The sequence below is a fragment of the Diabrotica virgifera genome, chromosome 2 (assembly GCF_917563875.1).
Source record: "Diabrotica virgifera virgifera chromosome 2, PGI_DIABVI_V3a".
Taxonomy (NCBI): Eukaryota; Metazoa; Arthropoda; class Insecta; order Coleoptera; family Chrysomelidae; genus Diabrotica; species Diabrotica virgifera.
In genome coordinates, this window is record NC_065444.1 from 239,151,010 (window position 1) to 239,175,926 (window position 24,917).

At 32.0% G+C, this 24,917-nt stretch overlaps 1 protein-coding gene across 1 annotated transcript in view; it reads left to right on the forward strand.

Moving 5' to 3' along the window:
- The window catches only part of LOC114328529 (chaoptin), a 149,754-nt gene that overhangs the window by 5,359 nt on the left and 119,478 nt on the right, over nt 1–24,917 (forward strand). The gene's annotated exons all lie outside the window — the stretch shown is intronic.

Consider the following 24,917-nt stretch of genomic DNA (forward strand, 5'->3'; position numbering starts at 1 on the left):
CTATTTCTTTTTCTTCCGAAGGTGCATGAATATTTACAAATGAAATTTTTTGGAATTTTCCCTTTACTCTAAGAACACTCAGACTATCGGATATTGCTCTGAATTCGACAATTGATGCTCTAAAGTTTTTATGTATTAAAAAGCCTGTACCCAGCATTCTATTTTGCCCTCCACTATTAAAGAATAAGTAATCTTCTATTTCCTGACTGTATTGCCCTAATTGCTTTGTTTCTTGTAATGCGACAATCTGAAAACTGTATCTTTTAAGTTCAAGTACCATTTGTTTTTCATTTCTTTACTTTTTAATATTTTTTCTTTAATTTTTTCAGTTTACATATTTTTTTAATTTACATATTTTACAGGGAAGTAATATTATAATATTAGGTTAAAACAGTTAACTTTTATACTTCCTTTAAATTTATATCTGATAATTTCCTACTTCGTTCATACACTCAATTTCCTAACCTTCCCATTGAAAACACTATTGATGACTATTAAGACTATTGAAAAATATGGTAAAATCTGGTTCTGAAAGAAAATAATGCAAGTATTCTAACTAAATCTTAAAATTCGACAATTTTGTAAAGTTCCTACTAAATATTATACACTTTGAACAATTCAAACTTTTGTTAAATGACGATGAAAGATAAATGAAATAATTGAGAAGGATCACACAAATATATCAAACACTGTATGGGAAGTGTCCACCCCATATTCACAAGCAGAAGAGATCTAAATGATCGTTTAACATTTATGATGTTCACAATAGGAAAACTTAAGAAACTTTTTGCATTTAGAGATGTAAACATTTAAATTTAATTAAAAATTGAATTATCTGTTTTGTCTACTAATTTTATTCATTAACAACATAAATATTAATAAATTATTATTTACAGTTACAAACCTGAAGATCTGGCCAGAAAAGACATTAATAGCGAATTTATTTAAATTCAAAAAGAAACTAAACCAGATTTGGCAACCAGTTTTTATATCATAGTTGAAACCATAAAAAATTGACATTTGTTAATATTTCTCATAAGATCGTTTATCGTTAACTAGTTTATCGTTAACTACTTTAGAGGTTTGATAATCAAGTGGCATTTTGACAATGTCAGCTGTTTTGTTGTCAATACCTGAAGCTTTATTATTCTTTAGTGCTTTGGTGGTTTCCATTATTTCCTGTTTTGTGTCCATCTTTCTCCTTCAATATTTATAAAAAAAATTCATGCGTGGTGTATATTATATCCCTCTCTGAGTTGTTCAGAATTTATGGTTCTCTAGTGTCATCCTGATTAAAATCTTTTTCCACTTTTAGTATTCGGTCGCTTTCGTATCTCCTCTTGTTTCCTCGGCATATTTCATTTGCATTTCTTCGTTCCAGGGCCTATTTTACCACTAGGCCCATGAGGCATCTGCCTCGGGCCCGCATATTAATGGGGCCGGGAAAGATCACAAAAAATTTTTTTATTGCAATAACAAAATAATTTTTCAAAATTATTTCATTTTATGAACAAGAAATGAAAAATGATGACTCCACTGTTGATTTTCAAGCGACTTCACTTGTCGCAAGTTCATATATCTCCGTCATCTGCTATAGAACAGACAATGTTAATAACTCTTTTCTTAGCGATATAGGAGATTGGCCGAAACATTTAAATCTGGAATTTCAACAATATCTTGATAAAGTTAGTGAATGTGTTACACAACTGGATAATAATAAAACCAGACATTTGCAAAGTGCAATTTTTTATAAAATGAAAGCTGATGGGGAAAAATTCTTCGCGAGTGGTTAGTGTACAGCCCTAAATGTAGCCGTATTTATTGTTACGTTTGTAAACTGATTTCCACGAAAATTATTGCTTTTCTAACTTTCGATGGATATAATGACTGAAAAATACCAATAGGACAGTTATTCAACATGAGTAATCTCCTGAACATATTTCATAAATTGGCTGTCAATGAAGAAAAGTAGTACAGCAGGACAAATTGTAACGTTAGAAGAAAAAGAATATTGGAGAAACGTTCTTGAACGAATAATAGCAATCATTAAATTTTAGTCCTAAGATACTCAGCTGAGATTTATATGTAATTAAACGCAGCCTACTGTGACTCCACAAACAGGGTAAATTTTCGATATTTTGCTTCGAGTTAGAGATATCGGAAAAAGTTATTGAAAAAGATGTTCCAAATATTATTCTAGCCCCAGTTACCAAATTTCATGACAAAATTCGCACTTTTAGTTTTGTCATTTTTGAAGTCAGGATCCTAAAACTTAAAATTAGGTGGCCCGAGATGCATCTCGGGACAGACAAAATTTAGGATCCTGACTACAAATACTGAAAAAACTAAAAGTGCGTATATTGTCATGCAATTTGGTATAAGGGGTTAGAATAAGATTTGGAAGCACTTTTTCAAATAACTTTTTCCGATATCTCTAACGCGAAGCAAAATATAGAAAATTTACTTTGTGGCTTCGCAGTAGGCTGCGATTAAAATTTAAATTTCAGTTGAGTACCTTAAAAAAATGAAAACCTTCAACCTATATGACTGTGCAAAACTTCAAATCTGTATTTATTTTAATAGCCGAAATATAAAGCTGTCTTCATCTTTAATGCGACACACTGTATTCAAACAATGTTTAGTTAATTAAATATAAATTTTATTTATTTATATAATTTATATAATTATATATATCTTAGCCCTAGAGGAAAAGATCAATCTTAGCCCTATTGAAATCACAGACAATATAAACGAAGCATGGGAAAAAATTAAAAATCATATAACTAGTTGCAAAAGAAGCCAATGGAGAAAGAACAATTGACTTAAACAGCGGCAGAAACCAAAAACCATGGTTCACACAGGAAGTCAAAGATTTAGCAAAAGAAAATAAAGATGCATAAGTAAGATATATTAACAATAGGACCCCAGAAGAGTATCAAAGGTATAAATCAGAAATAAATAAAACAACTAACAGAAGCAAAGATCTAAAACAAATATATTGTGAAAAATTCTCAAATGACATGGAACATGATTTACGAGGAGGTCAAAGGAAGGTATGGAACATGTTGAGGAACAGGAAGAAGCCGGTTACCGAAGAATTACAAATTAACGCAATAAAACCAGAAGAATGGGTAACTCATTTCGAGAATCTATACAAAGACGATAACGACGATAATAATGAAGTACAAAGAAATGACCTACAAAACATTCACCAAGAAGAAACAGAGAATGACAACATCACCCAAGAAGAAGTAAACGAAGCAATCAAAAGATCAAAAAATAGAAAATCACCAGTCCGGATAATATACCAAACGAATTAATTAAATACGGAGGCACAAAAATAATAGAAGAGATAACAACATTATTCCAAAAAATTGTAAACAACATGACAGTACCAGAGGAATGGAGAGAGAGTATAGCAATACTCATCTACAAGAAATGCGTAAAGAGAGATCCTACGAATTCCCGAGGAATTACACTACTCAATTCTACATCAAAACTATTGACAAAAATTCTATCCCAAAAAATATATAAGAAAGCCGGTGTATCGGAAGAATAAAAGGGTTTTCGCCCAAACAGATCTACAATAGACGCTATTTTCATAATGCGACAATTAGTTGAGAAATCAATAGAATTCGACAATCCCATGTTCACATGCTTTGTAGATCTGAAACAAGCATTCGACAGAGTACGATTAAAGGACGTGCTCACTATCCTTGAAAAGAAAAACATAGGTCAGAAGTATAGAAACATAATCAAAGAGCTCAATAGATCCAACAAAACACGAATTAAAACCACACACGGGCTCACGGAAGAAATCAAAATCAATGCAGGCAGTAGATAAGGGAACAGCCTCAGTCCATGCCTATTTAATTTAATAATGGATGAAGTTATAGGTAGTATTAACATAATGGATCAGGGATACAAAATGGGTAACCGAACCATGAGAATACTTTGCTACGCAGATGATGCAATCTTAATAGCCGAAAACGAAGATGACTTACAACGCCTACTACAAAAATTCAAAATAACCGCCGAAAAGTATAACCTGACACTATCCAAAGAGAAAACCCAATCGATGGTAATATCCAGGAACCCAATTAGATGTAAATTAGTAGTGGACGACCATATAATCGAACAGGTAATGGATTGTAGATACTTAGGTGTGGAAATATCTAGCGACAGGCATCTGTGGCAAGAATCAAAACAGCAGGCAACGAAAGCAGCGAGAATATCTGATTTTCTGAGGGATATAATCTGTCGGAATAAATATATGAGCACCGAAAGCAAAGTCCGCATTTATAAGACATGTGTTAGACCCGTACTGACATACGCAGCTGAGACAAGGGCCGAGACAACAAAGACCAAACAAATAATGAGAACAACAGAGATGAAAACCCTAAGATCCATAAGAGGTATCACACTCAGAGATAGAATACGAAACGAAGACACATTGAGAGAGCTAGGCGTTCAAGACGTAGTGAGATGGACAAGAGCGAGACGACGCATGTGGAGAGACCACGTAGATCGGATGGACCCTGAACGTATGGCGCATCGGGCGAAAACACAGAAGCCCAACACCAAGCGACCCATAGGTAGACCCAAAAAACGATGGTAATGGAGTTGGAGCTCCGGATCGCAGCAAAGACTGTAACAGAAGAAACAGGACATAGTCCTATTACAAGAAGAAGAAGAAGAAGAAGATATAATTATATAATTCATTTAAAAAGTTATTACTATTACTATTATTAAATCATATTTAGGGGCCCAAAAATTGTGTAGTGCCTCGGGCCTGATTTAAAGTAAAATAGGTTTTGCTTCGTTCTCTTCTAATTTTTCGCGCCTTTCTGGTGTTCTTCTTTGAGTATACTGCACATATAGTCTATTAATTTGGTCTATTGATTGTTTATATTCTTCATTAAACCAATGTTGTTTGCTTTGCGGTTGTTTACTGCCTATCATCTTTTAGCCGTTTACCATGTTAACCTTTTAACCTTTTATTCCATTTTTCTTGTATTGTTTCCTCCATCTGTCATAGGAGTTCTATATTCCGTTCTTCTCGCAATCGCTTTTCTATTTCTGGATTTTTCAGGTTGCCCAGGTTTAATTTTTCGGTCTTTGTGTGTTTGTTCTTCTACTGTCTGTTTATGTGCTTATAACGTTTTTTGTCGTTCTTCTCTCTATTAACATAATGATTTATTTGTAGGGAAACAGGTTGAGCTTATGATCATTCCCTCGCTAGCAGCGAAGTCTATTAATAAGCTTCCATTTTGATTAGTTGTATCATGGAGGCTATGCTTATCTAATATTCTCATGTACATATTTGGTTTCTTTTTCAATCTTGAAATTAATGTCCCCGATTATTAGTTTTATGTCATTGTTTGGCGAGTGATTGTATGCGGTTGAATGTTGATAATACATTTCTTTTGAATGTTGATAATTATTAACCTTTAACTACCCGCGCATCAAGTTATAACATAACTACACGCGTGGCGTACTTTGTACGCCACAAGAAAATACACTTAAAAACAGCGGATTTGTTTATTTTTTTTTTGAAAAAATACACTTAGTTGTTTGTTATAAACCTTATTCGGCATAAGTGAATACTTGGAGTTCCTTCTCAGTAATAGTCCATTCTTTCACGGTTTTTGCTCTAAATTTTAAAGAACCTCTTGGATTGACATGAAATTTGGCATGCGCATAGCTTACATGTCAAAAAAAAAGTGATATTGTGCCGATGTGTGCTTTTACTCTGGGGGTGACTTTCATCCCCTCTTGGGGGTGAAAAAATATATGTCCAAAATAAGTCCGGAAATGGGTAAACTGACTAATTTTAAGTAACTTTTGTTCTATAGAGCTTTTTCGCCAAGTCAACACTTTTCGAGTTATTTGCGAGTGAATATGTTCATTTTTCAACAAAAGAACCACATTTTTAGACGATTTTTCGCAAATAACTCAAAAAGTAAGTATTTTGTCGAAAAAAATGTTCTTAGCAAAAATATAGCTTATAAAAAAGTAAAAAAAATGGTGTACGCGTTAGGTCTCTGGATCTCGTAGAACCAGAGTTATAGGCAATGAAAAATAGATTCATATTCACCAAATTTCAAATAGAATATTTCGACGTGAAATATCCAAAGAATTAAGCACTTTTTGGGGAAAACCCAAGTGCTTAAAAAGAGCTTTATTTCTGTTTTTACAAAAAGTTTGTAGCATTAAATTTAAGCAAGTTACGCTCAAAATAATGTTTGTCCCTTTTGTTTTTGCAAAAAAAATCGGGAAGACCAACCCCTAATTAGCAACTTAAATGAAATTAATCGTTACCGCTCCACAAATTATTTTACTTATGTTGTGTTTATATGATCTGTAAGTTTCATCGATTCAAATTGCTTATTTTTGAAAAAATTTGGTTTCAAATTAAAATTTTTAAAAATTTAAATTTTGAAAAATATGTTTTTTTTTCAAAATAACTTAAAAATTGTTAGAGATACCAAAAATCTCGAAAAACAAAAAAAGTCAGATTTGCTTTTCTGAATATCATGTATTTTTTGGTTTTTCTGTTAGACAAAAATTGATTAAGATTTGGTGTTTCTAAATTTGCATACATTCGTGATCAGTGACTCGTTCAACCCCTTTTAACTACAGCCCTTTCAATAATAAGGACTTTGAACCCATAAAACTTACAGATCATATAAACAATATATACACGAGTCAAGAAACTTGTGAAGTCGTAACGATTAAGTTCATTTAAGATACTAATTAGGGGGTGATTTTCTCGATTTTTTTACCAAAACCAAAAGGGACAAACTTTATTTTGAGCGTAAGTTGTTTAATTTTGATGCTAGAAATTTTTTTATAAAACAAAAATGAAGCTTTTTTTTAACACTTTAAATAAGTTGTAATGAGTTTTCCCCGAAATGTGCTTAATTTTTGGTTATTTCACATTAAACTATTCCATTTGGAATTTGACGAATATGAACCTATTTTTTATTAGCTATATCTCTGCTTCTACTAGGTGTACAGACGTGATGTATACACCATTTTTTTAAATTTTTTACAGGCTATATTTTTGCTAAGAATGTTTTTTCGACAAAATACTTACTATTTGAGTTATTTGCGAAAAACCGTCTAAAAGCGTGGTTATTTTGTTGAAAAAATGAACATATTCACTGCCAAATAACTCGAAAAGTATTGACTTAGTGAAAAAACTCTATAGAACAAAAGTTACTTAAAATTAGCTAGTTTATCCATTTTCTGACTTTCTTTGGACGAATATTTTTTCACCCCCAAGAGAAGGTGAACACCACCCCAAGGGCAAAAGCACATATCGGCACCATATCACTTTTTTTCTTTGACTTGTTAGCTATGTGTATGCCAAATTTCATGTCAATCCAAGCGGTTCTTTAAAATTTAGAGGTTTTGCAATATTTTACCGTTAAAGAACGGACTATAAGCAAATTGGGATTTAGAACTGGAATCTGATTCCATGATAAATAAAAATACTAATAAAATTTTTTTTAAATGTGATTTTTTGCATGAAAAAAATTATTGTTTATAAAGATAAGCATATTTTGTGCCATAATGACTAAAAAACAATCGAAAGATGTACTTATATTACTACTTATATTACTATAATCCTGGCGTATATTGTCCACCACCGGAAACAATAAATAATAAACTGTAAATTACGATCTTCCCAGAACGCCGATTATAACGAAACTAAAACCAAATTGTAAAGCACATTCCAGTGATAGGTTAGAGAGATAAACCAGGTCAAAAATTAAATTTTTAAATATATTTGCAGTAGAATTCTTACATCTGGCGTACAAAATACGCCAGCGCGTGTAGTTAAAGGTTAAAGAACTTTGATAAAAAAAACTAAGTTTTCAATCAAATAGCACATAAAACAACATCCACAAATGTTACTCTACATCCTACCAGACTGAAAACAATGGGAACCTTCTCTGGTAACACCTCCGAGGCTTCTACAATTTGCAAGCCATAACGGATGCTGAGACTAAGGAAGATTTTACAATTTATAATTCACGTCCCGTCTGCCATCTGCTCAGCGCGGTAAAGTTCCAACGAGAATGGTTCCCTTCATACTCCAACCAGAGTAAATATGTAAATCGAATAAAAAGTGAATAACTATTTTTAATTTCGTTGCAACACGAAACTACAGCCGCATCATTATTTCAGTCCAGTCAGAGAGTGCAGCAAGCACTACTTTCAGATAGTCCAGAGAAATAAGGATTTTCCCAGGATGCTCAAAGATCCAGGTAGCTGACTTCGTTTTTAGTTATTGTAGACCTATAGGAAGAAAACCTACCTGTTTCCTGCCTAGAGTTCGCGTCCGTTTTTTAATTATTAACAATTTAGTGCAAAAATCGCGATTTTTTCGATTTTTTGCACCTCATTCAAAAGCTAAGTAGTTGACATAAAACTACAAAATTTAATTTGTTAGAACATTGAAAAACCTTCAAAATGCCGATTTTTGAAAGTTAAAAAGTTAATTTGTTGCTTCGCTAATTGCAAAATAAATGAAAATCGATATTAGTTAATAACTTTTACTAAATTTCACTTTGTAATATTGAATTTTAGTGGTTTACCAAAAGTTGGGTATTTTGGTACTTAATAAACCCTCAAAATTTGAGAGCGATCCATTAATTAGTTTAAAAGTTATTCTATTTGTTTATCCCAGAGACCTTTATTTTGCAATAACATAAGACAGAAAATAATGAACATTTGGCAATTCTGAATATGCCAAATGAAAGTAGAAGACTGATATTATCAAAATGTATTAAAAAAAGATACAAAATTAATTAATATAATTAAAAATCCTAATGCCAAATTTTTGAAATTTTTAGTTTATAAACATTTAGAATAACTTAAAAAATATTGTCCGTAGGAACAATCTGTTTATATATTCGAAAAGCTAGTATTTTAACACGAATTTTCAAATAAATTAGCCTGGGTTAATTTGGGAGAAAATTAGCCATGTGTTTTTTTTAATTCACAGCTAATTTGTTTATATTAATTAAGGAATTTCATTGATGCCATTTTAAAGAATGGGATTTGTAAAATTTAATAAAGAATTTTGGTCTTGGTAAAAGGTATATTATTTTAAAATGGGATTTGTATTTTTTGTTAAAAAATTTGCACAAACCTTGCATCTTCACAGCACCCTCTACGATTTTTCAAAAATGTAGTTCAAGCGGTTACTGGGGGGAACCTACGAATCCACCGAGTCTAAACACCGAAAAAGCAATTTCAAACCAAGACAATTTTCTGTATCTCCGGATCAACTCAATGGATTTTGATCTTTCTTTTTTAATTTGTATGTAATTTCTACGCACATTACAAATATGCAATTTGTTTATAAATTGATTAATTAAGAATCAGTCTAATTTGTTTAAACAATTCTGGAAAAAATATTTTTTTAACAAAAATCTAGTTTTTTAATCATGGTATCATTAATGATCATAGAAAAAGTACACTTTAATAAATAAATTATTTTTATTAGATAATTATTTATTGAAGATCATTTATTTATTAAAGTATACCTTAACTTTTTCTATGATTAATAATTATAGTATGATTAAAAACATGGATTTTTGGGAAAAAACTATTTTTTTCAAAAATTGTTTAAACAAATTAGACAGTTTATTAATTAATAAATGTCAAATTGCAAATAGACAAATTGCATTATATATTTGTAATGTACAGAAAAATTACATACAAATTAAAAAAAGAAAGATCAAAATATTTTCAGTAGATCCCGAGATATAGAAAATGATAATAAATAGTACTTTTAAGTTGCCTTTTTTAGTTTTTGAAAACGTGCATTTGTCGGCTCCCAGCTCCCCCTTCATTTATCACGACTAGTCACCAATTGGACTACATTTTTTAAAATTCGTGTAATGTAAAATTATTTTTTCTACGGCCAATATTTTTAAAGTTATTCTAAACGTCTATAATCTACAAAATTTCAAAAATTTTATAGAATCACATTTTGATAGAATCACTTTTCTACTTTCATTTGACATACGCAGAATTTACCTATTTTCTGTCTTATGTTATTGCAAAATAAAGGATATACAAGGATACACATAGGATATACATATATAGGATAAACAAATAGAATAACTTTTAAACTAATTACTGGATCGGTCTCAAATTTTGAGTGTTTGTTAAGTACCCCAATACCCAACTGTGGGTGAAACACTAAAATTCTAAAGTAGTTTTATTAAAAGTTATTAACAAATAACGATTTTCACTTATCTTGCAGTTTGCGTAGCAACAAATTAACTTTTTAACTATAAAAAATCGGAATTTTAAAGGTTTTTCAATGTTCTAAAAAGTTTATTTTTGTAGTTTTATGTCAACTGTGCTTTTGAATGGGGTGCAAAAATCGAGAAAATCGCGATTTTTGCACTAAATTGTTAATAATTAAAAACGGACGCGAACTCTAGGCAGGAAACAGGAAGGTTTTCTTCCTATAGGTCTACAATAACTGAAAAAAGTAGTCAGCTACCTGGAGTAAGAGTAGAGATTGAAAATTAGAATATCAAAATACAGCCTTGCATCACTCCGTGCTTTACTCGATCAAACGCTTTCTTGTAATCCACCAGACATAAGTATACATCGCAATTGACGTCTCTGTATGTTACATAAGTTTGGAAGTTTATATACTGTTTTTCGAAGTTTTCGTGCCTAAGTGAAAAGAAAAAATAAATAAATATTTTTAAATTATGATCAAACCTTGAAAGACACAATAAATTAGACATTGTAAAAATGTAAAAAAGTTATTGCAACATCTGAAAACCTGTTGAGATGATTAATAAATCCTATCTGGTAATATATGAATTAATTAAACATTAAAACTAAATTTTTCAAACTGTTAACAACTCGGTAGGTACGTTATGTAAACATCTTTTCTTGGGTAAACTGTAAATACCAAAGTTGAAAGATGAAATCAGCTGAAGAAAAAGTATAAATAGAATTTCACATTATTAGCGGTTTTGGTATGCTGTGGGTTTACGTGTTTATGGGTTGGTTATACGACCATGAATGAATTGTAAGAGATTCAAAATTTACGTCATATAAGGACCGTTATATGGATTAGTTAGTACCTACCTTTTTTATTCAGTAGCGTGGATCATGTGGATAAGTTTTCAGCAGAAATTTTTGTACATATAAAATGTGTTAGTTTTGTTTAGAAAAGTACTATGTACTAGACCAGGGCATTTAGCACAAAATAAATAGATATTTAAATACATCACCTATAGTCCAGAGAAATAATAGTACTAATCATGCCTCTAGTCTCTTTGCGCTAGAGCAAAAAAAGAGAGGTTGTTGCGAGTGGAACGTAAAATCTTGCGTAGATGCAACTACGAGCACTGGAGATATCCCTCAAACGAAATCCATAACATCTCAAACATCCCCAAAATCAGTGAGAGAATAAACTCTCTGAACAGGAACTTCACAATCAAAGTAATCAACGGTCCCCCCTCCGACACACAAGAATCTCTCAAATGTTCCTGTTCATCTTCCGGCCACGTATTCTACCGAAAGCCCAAACGCAAAAAATTTCATCTACCGTCTGCTCTAATGCAAACATGCATTGACGAACTCCCAGTAGAATACGAAAACATCCTCGAGGCTACCCCGTTAGCCTTCCGCACCCACCTATAACACATCCTCTTCCCTACCCCGAACAGGGAGAAGTTGGTTTTTTGCGGTTTCCCAAGAAAATAGCCGCAACTATTTTCATCACTCGAACGCTCACTGTCCACGCTGCGCTTAAAAGCCACCTCCTAACCGCCGACGAGGGACGCAGGTTCGCCTGTCGTTGTACAAGGATTTCTAGGGAGACTGGTCGAGAGCAAAGCACGGACAGTACACGTAAATGTCTATGGAACCAACAACAACTCCATCAAACTTTCTTCTCTGTTGTCTTTTTAGCCTTCTGGACACCACCGTCTGGCATAACCCAGGAACACCAGAAACACCAGGACACGACACATGCCCCAGTGTGTTTTTCGGACTGTTTGCTTTTACGGCCACATTTTACATTCACTACAAACCCTGAAGAGGACAAAATCCTAAACGGGGACACTGATTGATAGCATTTCTACATAGCAATTTATTCTATACACGCAAATCAAACAATGAGAAGAAGAAATAAGAGTTTCTCGTGACACATCCCCCTCCAGGCCGAATCCAAATTTTTTGAGTGGTATGGACATCTATATTACTAACCTATATGTTTCCTGCAGCCGATTTTGATGATATACATAGTTATAAACAAATGAAGATTAAAAATCCTAAATTTTCGCTTTTTTCGTCTATTACTAAAAAGTGAAGCATTTTAAACAAATTTGAGAGTAAGAATTTGATAAACCATAAAAAAAACTTTAATATGGCGTTCGCTGTATATCCCTATCCTTATTTGTTACTTAGAAAATTGTAATATAATTCATAAAAGAGATTTTATAAATGTTCATAACTTATGTAAAAATTAAGTTAGAACTTTCTTATTACACAGATTGCTGAGACATCTGGTGCTTAAATTAAATTCTAAATTTCAAAGCAATTGGTCAAATAGTTTAAAAGGTATTTAATTTGTTTATCTCAAATTAACTTTTTTTGCAACACTATAAGTCAGAAAACGATGAGGTTACAGTAATACTTTGCACAGTTTATGAAAGAAGATTTGTGCTATTAACTTAATTTAAAAAAAATGACAAAAAATAATTTTAAATAGTGTTTTAAATAATTTTAAATTATTTTGCAAAAACATGTCGATTTTTTGCTTATAAACAATTGGAATAACTTTTTAACCGTTACCCGTAGAAAAATTATTTTTCCATATTTAGAAAGACTGAATTTTATCCACATTTAGAAAGAAAAACAATTGTCCTAGGACAATGAGGGACGAAGTTAACCCCCTTCTATTTTTAATTCACAGCAGCTTTATTTATAACAATTAAGAAATAAAATTAGCCGCATTTGAAAGAAAATACTTCAAAGTTTTAATGTACCAATTATACAAAAGATTTATTTTCAAGGAAATTGTCCACAAAGCTTAAAAATGTGGCCCTTAAAATCGGCCGGCGTTGAAACTTAAGATAGCGATGAGAGGGGGGAAGGTATTAACTGTATCTCTGGTTCTCGATTATTTATTTCGTTGTTTCTTTTTTTAATTTGTATGTCCTTTTTACGTACATTACGAATATACGTTATTTAAATAAACTAATTGTTATATACACCATCAAATTTGTTTAAACAATTTTTTTTTATTTTTTAAATAATATTTGATGTAACTTTTATTGTAAAACGTACATATTAGCTATACAGGGCGTAACAAAAATACAGGTCATAAATTAAATCACATTCTGCGGGACCAAAAATAGATCGATTGGAGATTAAATTAAAGGAGATTTATGTAGGAATACTTGTATTTTTATGAAAAAAGTAAATAATATCTTGAAATTATATAGTTCCACTGAGCAGGAATTTATTACTTTAGTGGGGGGGGGGCTGAGTCAGCCCCCCCACTACTTAAAAATAGGAATATTGAATCGGTTTTTGCGGCAGAATTACGAGCTATTTATGAGCTCTTGAAATTATATACTTTCGATTTTTGAGCTCATCCCCTTCACCCCCAAACAACCCTTTAATTGATTTAACTTAAGAGAAAATGCTGAGAAAACTTAAAATATATCGTATTGAGGATATAATTCCTATAGCGTATATACTCTAAGAATAAACTATTAAATCACGTGCATTTCGATTATTGAGCTACAACCCCTTCGCAAGAAAACCACCCTATCTTCCCGGCTTAAGAGAAAGTTGTCCTTAAAATGCATTAAACTAATTATGTGGCGACGACATATCATTTAATAATTTATAAGCTTCCAAATTACGCGAATTTAGATCAGTAAATTACAATTTATTTTGTATAGTGCAGTCACTGAAAGTAAAAATCAACGATTACCTTCAATTTCCGTGAACCTTCATCGATTTTCACGAAAATTGGTCAGTGGTTAGAGGATACGTCAAGAAACAAAGGTGACATGGTACCACCTTGCGCCTTTACTGTGAGGGTGGATACCGCCCCTTCTCGGGGGTGAAAATTATTTTATTAAAAATAACTGCACAAATCAATAAAATAACAAATTAAAAGCAAAATTTATTATATAAAGTTAATAAAATAAGTCAATACTTTTTAAGCTATTAAAGATCAAAGATTTTAATTATTCGTGAAAAAAATTCATGTTATGAAGCGGTTTTTCGTAAATCACTTAAAAACTGTAAGTTTTTACAAAAAAGTTAATAGTAGTTTAATTCGTAAAGCTTATATTCTAAGAATAAACTCTTAAATCACGCGCCTTTCGATTATAGAGTTACAACCCCTTCGCAAGAAAACCATCCCATATTCCCGGCTTAAGAGAGAGTTGTACTTAAAATAATTTAAATTAATTATTTGGAGACTACATATCGTTTAATAATTTATGAGCTTGCAAAATATACGCATGTCAATTATTGAATTGCCATTTTCTTTCTATAGTGCAGTCACTGAAGGTAAAAATCAACTATGACCTTCGATTTCGGTAAATCTCCATTCATTTTTACGAATTAACAATGACAACTTTGGGTTTTAACCTGGGGTATATGTCACCTCTTCTCGGGGGTGAAAATTACTTTATTAAAAATAACCCCACAAATCGAGAGAGGGACAAATTGTAAGCAAAATTTGTTATATAATGTGATTAAAATAAATTAATACTTTTTGAGATATTAAAGATCAAATATTTTAATTTTTGTGAAAGAAAATGCATGTTTAAAAGCGATTTTTCATAAATAACTCAAAAACTGTAAGTTTTTACAAAAAAGTGTTCATCACTAAAATTGAAGCCAATAAAAAATATAATAAATTGCTTACTTGAAAAACCCTTTAATGTTAATTTAAAGTAAGTTATTGGTAATTAAATGTATATTTTTTCTGCGACTGTTCAAATCTAAGGATTCAAGCTTAAATAACGGGAAAGAGATGCATTTTATAACACTTAGGTAGTAAATACTTATCAAAGTACTTAGAAATACCTATCCAAAATGAGCTCCAGAAAAAGTTGATAGCATCAAAATCCGCTCACCAATTTTCGTGAAAATGAATGCAGATTTACCGAAATCGAAGGTCATAGTTAATTTTTACCTTCAGTGACTGCACTATAGAAAGAAAATGGCAATTCAATAATTGAGATGCGTATATTTTGCGAGCTCATAAATTATTAAACGATATCTAGTCGACAAATAATTAATTTTTAATTATTTTAAGTACAACTCTCTCTCTTAAGCCGGGAATATGGGATGGTTTTCTTGCGAAGGGGTTGTATCTCAATAATCGAAAGGCGCGTGATTTAAGAGTTTATTCTTAGAATATAAGCTATACGAATAAAACTACTATTAACTTTTTTGTAAAAACTTACAGTTTTTCAGTGATTTACGAAAAACCGCTTCAAAACATGCATTTTTTTCACAAATAATTAAAATTTTTGATCTTTAATAACTTAAAAAGTATTGACTTATTTTAATAACTTTATAAAATACATTTTGCTTATAATTTGTTCTTTTATAGATTTGTGCAGTTATTTTTTATAAAATAATTTTTCACCCCCGAGAAGGGGCGGTATCCACCCTCAGGGTAAAGGCGCAAGGTGGTATCATGTCACCTTTGTTTCTTGAGGTATCCTCTAACCACTGACCAATTTTCGTAAAAATCGATGAAGGTTCACCGAAATTGAAGGTAATCGTTGATTTTTACTTTCAGTGACTGCACTATATAAAATAAATTGCAATTTACTGATTTAAATGCGCGTAATTTGAAAGCTTATAAATTATTAAATGATATGTAGTCGCCAAATAATTAATTTAATGCATTTCAAGTACAACTTTCTCTTAAGCCGGGAAGATAGGGTGGTTTTCTTGCGAAGGGGTTGTAGCTCAATAATCGAAATGCACGTGATTTAATAGTTTATTCTTAGAGTATATACGCTATAGGAATTATATCCTCAATACGATATATTTTAAGTTTTCTCAGCATTTTTCTCTTAAGTTAAATCAATTAAAGGGTTGTTTGGGGGTGAAGGGGATGAGCTCAAAAATCGAAAGTATATAATTTCAAGAGCTCATAAATAGCTCGTAATTCTGCCGCAAAAACCGATTCAATATTCCTATTTTTAAGTAGTGGGGGGGCTGACTCAGCCCCCCCACTAAAGTATTAAATTCCTGCTCAGTGGAACGAGCTCAAAATTTTTAGTTTGCGGAATATGAGAGCTCATAAATAGCTCATAAATCAGGGCTATTCGTTTTTTAATTTTTGCAAGTGGGGGGGGGCAGCTCAACACGGGTACAAAAATCATCCTACCTTGAGGCATGCCGCGGGCTCCGCGCAACGGAATAGGAATAGCCGAACGGCCTCAGGCTCCGTGGAACGGAATGGGAATAGCCGAACTGAAATGACTAAATAGTTCAAGTACAAGTCTATTGCAGATCATAGCTTTCTATGTACACGCGGTATATACGAATGGATTATTATATTTTAGAAGTTTATGGATATGCAATTAAAACAGTGTTCATTTTAAATCATTATTCATCATCACCTAAAATATTGTTCTGAAGCTATTTCTTTGTGGCATTTATGTAATTTATTATTCTAAATGAGAAATAAGATTATACAATTTAACTTAAAAAATTATTTTATTAACGTTTCCACTTCCACATCGAACGTTTACATACAAAAGTAGTTTTTCTCTGGATGCTATACAATGTGCAACTTCTCTCACTACTTACATACATTCAAAACGAACAATTTCTCAGACTGTGAGATAAGTCGGCCATTGCAGTGAGGAATATTTTTTCTCACGGGTTTCATACGTAGAATCGCGGTTTCCATGGTAACATGCACAATACAAACACAAATAAGTTTGTCAAATAAAATGTGTCAAATCAAAACTTACCAGGAATTACCTTTCAAAATTGTTCAAATATAACTGGAAACTATAATTTTAAATCAATTAATCTATAAATTTAAATTTAAACTATAAATTTAAATCAATATAAATATTAAGAATATTAAATACTTACATATGTGTATAATATGTATTTTATTTCAATTTTGGCATATAATCTACATCAAAGCAACTAAATTATTTAATTTAGAAGTTTTAACTCTTGACAAAAACGCATCCATAGAAAAAGTACAGTGTACAACACGTGAGAAAACGACATATTTCTCCCTCGCTTGATTTGCGGTACTTGCATCGTACCTCGGCTCGTGGCAACAAACTTCTGCGCTCGTGAGAAATATGTCTTTCTTCTCTCTTGTTGTAAATAATATACTATTTTAAGTGTTTCAAAAATGTTGTATTTTGTGTTTGTGTTTTTTTTGTAAAATATATAACTACATAATAAATTATTTTTCTTTATTTATTTGTTACATTTACATAAAAAAAGTGGTTTTTAAGTGTTTCAAAAATGTTGTATGATGTGTTTGTGTTTTTTTTTGTAAAATTTTTTTGAACATACTTATTCAAATCAGAGTGAGCAACAGATTTAAGCGAATAATATTGCAACATGATTCCCACAGCCTTAGCTCATTCCCCATATCTTCCACGATTTTTGAAAAAACGCACACTCTTGTTATGTAGAATTTGAAGTTTTAAATATGAAATTGGAATTCAAAATAACTCTCTGCACTGAGGCTGAAAGCATTTGAGTCGATCGCATTCACTGAAAAAGTTTTAGAGAACTAATCGACAGCAAATGTTTCTTGAGGATTTTTTGTACGGAATTCTTTGTGGGGATATTTTGATTAAAAAAATTTTGTAGATTATTTGTCCGGGATTTTTTGTGTGGATTTTTTGTCCGGGGATTATTTGTCCGGGGATTTTTGTGGGGATTTTTTGTCCGGGGATTATTTGTCTGGGTATTTCTTGCCCAGGGATAATTTGTGAGGATTTTTTGTCCGGGATTATTGGTCCTAGCGTTATGACGTCACAAAATCTACCTTCTGGCCATTAAAGAGAAGCTAACCATATTAGTAAAATCCCTCAGGTGTAGTGTGCCTCACCACCTTATACTATCACGAGCCGCCCCTGCTGGAAAGGCAAATCACTAATTGTAAAGAACAACAAGGTTTTACAAGGGGGCGATCTATAACAGACGCAGTATTTATAATAAAACAAATAAAAGAAAAGCTATAGAGTTCGACATGTCAGCTTATATTTGCTTCATTAATCTGACGAAGGCGTTTGACAGAGTTCGCCTGGGAGACATTCTAAATATATTAATAGAAAATAAAACACCGACCAGCATAACAAAGATAGTCCATAACCTAAATAATAACAACGTAACCAAAGTTAGAGCAGAAGACCAGTTCACTGAAAATATTCCAACACCGGGAGGAATTAGACAAGGAGACAGTTTAAGCCCCTTCTTGTTTAACCTACTCATGGGCAAAATTATAAACAAAGTAACATTTCTTAATCTCGGATATAGAATGGGCAACAAAAGAATTCGTATCGTGTGTTACGCAGATGATGCAGCAATTATTACTGAATCAGAAAATGATCTTCAGAGACATCTCTTTCAGTTCTTTTAAGTAAGCCGCCAACTAAATATGAACATTTCTACCAACAAAAATTAATGTATGACAATAGCAAAAGATCCGCTCAGATGTATGTTAGTGGTTGAGAACAACCCCATAGAAAAGGTGATGCAATTCAGATATCTGGGCATAGATATATCAAGCATCACGACCCAGTAATGGACCTGAGGAGTCAGATCAACAAAACATCTGCATTGTCAGGATGTCTGCCGGAGATAGTCTGGCCAAATCCGTATATGCGCACAGATAGTAAAATTAGAATCTACAAGACTTGCATACGACCGATCATGACATATGGCATAGAAGTGCGCGAAGACACCAACAAAACGAAAGAGATGCTGAGTTGCCGAAATGAAAACCCAAAGAACAATAGTGGGGAAAACAAGAAGAGGCAGAGTAAGAAATACAGACATTAGAGAGCAATGCAAAATTCAAGATATTGTAAGATGGGGAAGGCAGCGCAAGAGGATGTGGTACAACCATGTAAGACGAATGGATGAGAATAGACTCCCAAAAATTGCCCTATAAAACAATCCTCCCGGTTCAAGACCCCCCGGAAGACCACCTAAAAAATGGAGGGATAGTTGGCAATCTACCTCCCAGGAACTTAACCAGAGGCAGCTTCAGAATTAAACAGATCAAAAAATCTCCAAAAAGTAAGAGAAGAAGACCTAATATTTTTTAACTGCAAAACGCAGTTGTTGTCGATAAAATATACACTTTTAGGAGGTCTCATCTTTTTGTTTTTTTTTATGTAAGTTTTAGATGGATGCAAAATTTCAACTAAACTCCCTTCAAAATAGCGCTTGAAAATATGAAAATTGCTCTAATTTGTTTATAACTTGTTTTTTTTTTTTAATAAAGTAACGGGGATTAAAAAATTTGAAATGCCGTTTCGATATTAGTGTTAACATTTAAAAACAGTGTTAACATTATTATTAACATTTAATATGTACTGCTTAAGTACATCTATCAGCCCTACTACTTAATAATGTCATTTTTACATATAGTAAAAATTGTAGAATATTTTGAAAAATAATGATTTTAAAAAATAATGAAAGGTTTGAAAAATAATGATATCGATCTAAATGAAAACTTTTTCCTGAAAAGTGGTGTGGGAACTACAATTAATTTCAAAAATTTCAAGTAACTGTTAAAAACAACAATTTTTTAGTACTTATTTAACATTCTGTGTTATTTTCTGTCTGAAATACATTTAGGATATTAATAAATATAAACGACGTATTAAATTTGTCCCACTGCGTTCGACAATTCGAACAGTGTTGCAAAAATCGATACATATTCAAGAAATAAATTCTCTGACATTAGTTAATGTAACAAACAATAAATGAAAGTAAAGGTTTACATAGGTAGTACTTGCGGTACAATAACAACTAATCTGAATGTACTGGTGACTTTGAAATAGATCACGATTATGTAAATATGGTTGATTGGGTAACTGTTCCTATTTACTGTTGAATTCACTTGATTAAGAAATTAAAATTTTGGTGCACTAAAAATGAAAACAAGTATTTTAAATATGTAGATGGCTTATAACAAAGAAAACATTTTTATTGTTTAACTAGAGACAAAAAGCACTCCTATAAAGTGTAGACGCATAGTAGAAACATATCACTTGAGAAAGACACTGTCGAAACAGCTGTAGTTAAAATAAAATATAATAAATTACGTGAAAGTGTAGAAAACAAAAGTTTTTAGTCGAATCCATCACAAATTATTGAATAGTTTCCTTTTTCAGAATATTTTTTTAGCACCTAACTTTTTTTTATACATTCCCTATAGAACTACATATAGATGTAATAATAATATCTTGAATAATAGACTTGTAGTCTCTAGTAATATGCTGAGTAATTGAATGCTTAATTTAAACCAAAAGATTTGCAAATAAATTGGTCTCCATTGCCAGTAATGACGCTTAAAGAGTAAAATTGTCTTAGCATGTTGATTAACTTATTAAATAGCGCCTTCTCTGTTGCTAATTACAAGCAACTGCCTTTACAAGTGTACGACACAAAGTGTGTACAGGTAGTTTAATTAATTTAAACTAATAATACACTATTTAAAACATGGTTGAATGGCTATAATGAATATTGAAAGAAAGAGTTACGGGACGCAAAAGTATTTTGATATTTACCAGACTTATTTATCCCGTATATTCCTGATGACACCTGACCTGCAATAAACGGTTATTATGAAATAATGAAACACTAAAAAACTTTTGTTTTTAAAACGTCCACAAAATAAAGGGTGTAACAAAAATAGAGGTCATAAATTAAATCGCATGTTCTGGGACCAAAAACAGTTAGATTAAACCTAACTTAGGTACCTTACAAATGTGCACATAAAAAAAGTTATAACCCTTAGTTAACAAAAAGTAAAGTTACAAAATAAAAATCGATTTTTTTTCAATATATTGAAAAATATTAGAGATTTTTTATTGAAAATGGACATGTAGCATTATTATGGCAATAGCATCTCTAAATAAAAATAAAAGTGAATTTTTATGGGGGTTTTATTCCCTTAAACACCCCCAAATATTTGTGTACGTACCAATTAAATTATTATTGTGGTACCATTAGTTAAACAAAATATTTTTAAACCTTTTTTGTTTTTTTGTAATTTTTCGAGTCAATTTTCAAGTCAATTTTTATCGAGGTATTTTGAAGATTTGTAAATCCAACACAAATGTTTACATGGTAAGTAAGATTATAGAGACCTGCTAATAATATGAAAATTTATTGTGAATTTACATTTTTTAGGTATATTTTGAAACATCTCAATAAAAAATCGTTTATCGAAAAAATAATAAGAGGCAAAAATGTTTTAAAAACATTGTGTTTAACTAATGGTACCACAATAAAAATTTAATTGGAACGTACACAAATATTTGGGCCGTTTAAGGGACCAAAACCCCCATAAAATTTGTATGTAAACATATTAAAAAAGCATCTCGATAAAAACTAGCTTATCGAAAAATTATTAAGAGGCAAAAAAGTTTTAAAACATTGTGTTTAACTAATGGTACTGCAGTAATAATTTAATTGAGACGTACACAAAAGTTTGGGGGGGTTTAAGGCAACAAAACCCCCATAAAATTTTTATGTGGTGTACAAATTTCACTGTTATTATTTTTTTCAGATGTCCCTGCCATAAGAATACATGTCCATTTTCAATACAAAACCTCTAATATAGTTTTCGATATATTGGAAAAAATGAATTTTTATTTTGTAACTTCAAAGGGCTGTAACTTTTTTTATGTGCACATCTGTACTAAGGTAAGTTAGGTTCAATCGAACTATTTTTGATCCCAGAATATGTGGTTTAATGTATGACCTGCATTTTTGTTACACCCTGTATATTACAAATTAACGACACTAAGGCTGTTTCGGCCTTGCTCACGTACATTAAGAATAATAAGAGCCAAAAGGAAAAACAATTACAGAGTGGTGTATACAAACTGACATGTGGCAACTGTCCAAAAACTTAGCGGACCGCGGTCCGCATCCGCACCGTAGGCTAGTTTTCTACGGACTCCCGTTAAATTCAGAATAGAATGTTCGGCAATTTTGAAAATCTTTGACAGTGAAATTGTGTACTATGTTTTGCTTAACTTATGTGTGCAAAGCCGATTTTTTAAGAATGAACATCATTAAAAATCGGTACAGATCTCAAGGACGTCAGGAAAAAGTCTATAATAGAAACATGGATGAAAATGCATAATTCCATTTTGAACTGCATAATATTTATCCAAAAGTGAATAAACATATCAAAATTAGTATATTAAGCGCCAGATTTTGCTATTTGGGGTCACTGAACACGTATCCGCAATCAGAAGTGACCCCAAAGTCCCTAGCTCCCAGTGTTACTGCTAAGGTACGTAGTCTGGAGTTTCGAGGATCTAAGGCACTAAATGAAAGTGCAGGAGTGCAAGAAAATGTTGCAAGAATGAAAGAGGACAGATTGACAAAAAAATTTCTTGAGTGGAGACCACGGCCAGACAAGCAAAGCCGAGGAAGACCCCCAACGCGGTGGACCGACATCCTCAAAAGGATTGTGACCAATTGGAATTGGATAGCAGAGACGCAGAACAGAAAAAGATGGAAATATCTGGAGGAGGTCTATGTTCAACAATGGACAAATCAGGGCTGATTGATGAGGCAATAAATTAATGCAAACAGATTACACGGGGTTTTGGGATCGCTCAACAAGAATACTCCATTAGAACCAACGGCCGGTGCACCTTATACTTAAAACCCCTCGAAACTCCAGAAGACGACGTTCTTAGCAATGACCATGGGCACCAGGTGGTCCGGTGGTAGGTTCTGATGGCGTATTCGGGCCCCCCAAAACCCCTAATAATCTATTTGCATGCATAAACAGATTACTCAGATGTTTTTGGGGTCGCTGAATACGAATACGCCATCAGAACCGACCCCCGGAGCACTTGGTGCCCAGGGCCAATGCTCAGGCACGTCGTCTTCTGGAGTCTCGATGGTTTTTAGCATGAGATCTGCAGTGCACCAGAAGTTGATTCTAATGGAATATTCTTGTTCAGCAAACCCGTAAAACCCGTCTTGTTCGTAAAACCCTACGAGTAACAAAATCTGGCCCTTAAGAGGAAACAGTAGCGATCAACAGGTAGCGAAAACGCGTTCCAAGATTGCGGCTGTAATTTTGAATATTTTTTCGAGATATTTGGCACACGTATTCGTAATATAATAAAGAATGGCGGTACAGAGCCCAATTTGAAAAATATATTAATATGTGGAAATTACTCTGTAATTAAATACAATATTAAAAAAACGAGCCTGTACCGCCATTAAGAAGAACAAAAAATACACTTTCTTCAAATAAACTTTTTTATCCGATGCCTAAAATTATAAAATTTTTTATTTCATTAGTAGTTCCAAAATGACACAAAATCTATGCATCGGATAAAAAAGTTTATTTGAAGAAAGTATAGGTATTTTCTTGTTCTTCTTAATGGCGGTACAGGCTCGTTTTTTTAATATTGTATTTAATTACAGAGTAATTTTCACACATTAATATATTTTTCAAATTGGGCTCTGTACCGCCATTCTTTATTATATTACGAATACGTGTGCCAAATATCTCGAAAAAATATTCAAAATTACAGCCGCAATCTTGGAACGCGTTTTGGCTACCTGTTGATCGCTACTGTATCACCTTAATATAATTCTGATTTTGGCATGTTTATCCACTTTTGGATACATGTTATGCACTGTAAATGCAATTAAACATTCCCAGCCTTTTTCTATTGTAGACGTTTTTGCTGACGTCATCTCGAACTCGATGGTAAAAGTTATAAGGCAATAGGTGCTGTATTTAAAAATCGATTTATTTTTTCCTAAATGCCCAGTCTTGTACTTATAAGTTAATTTATTTCCTTCATTATTTTTGCCCTTTTCCTATTATTATTTGCTATGTTTTGGTTTCGAAACTTTCTTAATATGTCTTAATAAGTATACTCTTCAAAATTGTCTTAATACCTTTCATGTACATATTTTATGATATTTGTTTTATCTTCTTCTTTTTTTATTTACAAAAGTTTCGGTCCTCTTTGGCCAGACTACTTAAAGAAGAGACAGGCAGTTTCAAAAGAATTCTCTCACCATATAAATGATTTATTATGTAATCTAGGTCAGAAACAACTTATTTATGTTACACACTATAAATAAAAAGATTTGGTTTCTTCGTACTATCTAACTGTAAACATTTCACATCTACATACTGATGTTATTTTTTTAAATAAACTATTATAACTGTACAAACTAGATCTAATATCTGATTAATATTTTAGCTCCTTTATTTTGTGCTGCTTGTGGGGCATAAGCTCAGAGGTGGGCTTCGTATTTTACAGATATTTTTCCATTACCCTTTATATTTATTGTTTCATGCGTTCTTACTTCCATATCCAAGATTTAACAAATTCATTAGCGGTATTACTTACATGCAGTTGTAATAAATACACTTGTAATAAATATATTACATTGAACCAAAAAAGTACGTAAATATAATGAAAAAAACATTGATTCAAAAACGGGGAGCATTAATTTTCGTCCCAAGAACAGTATCATTGGTCCAATGTAAGTACAGTAGGAAAAATGAAAGAATACCCATGAACGAACATATAAAACACGCTGTATTTTCCTGTCACCGTGTCACACAAAAAATTGGCCAGCGCAAGTACATGTAATAATTATTGTTA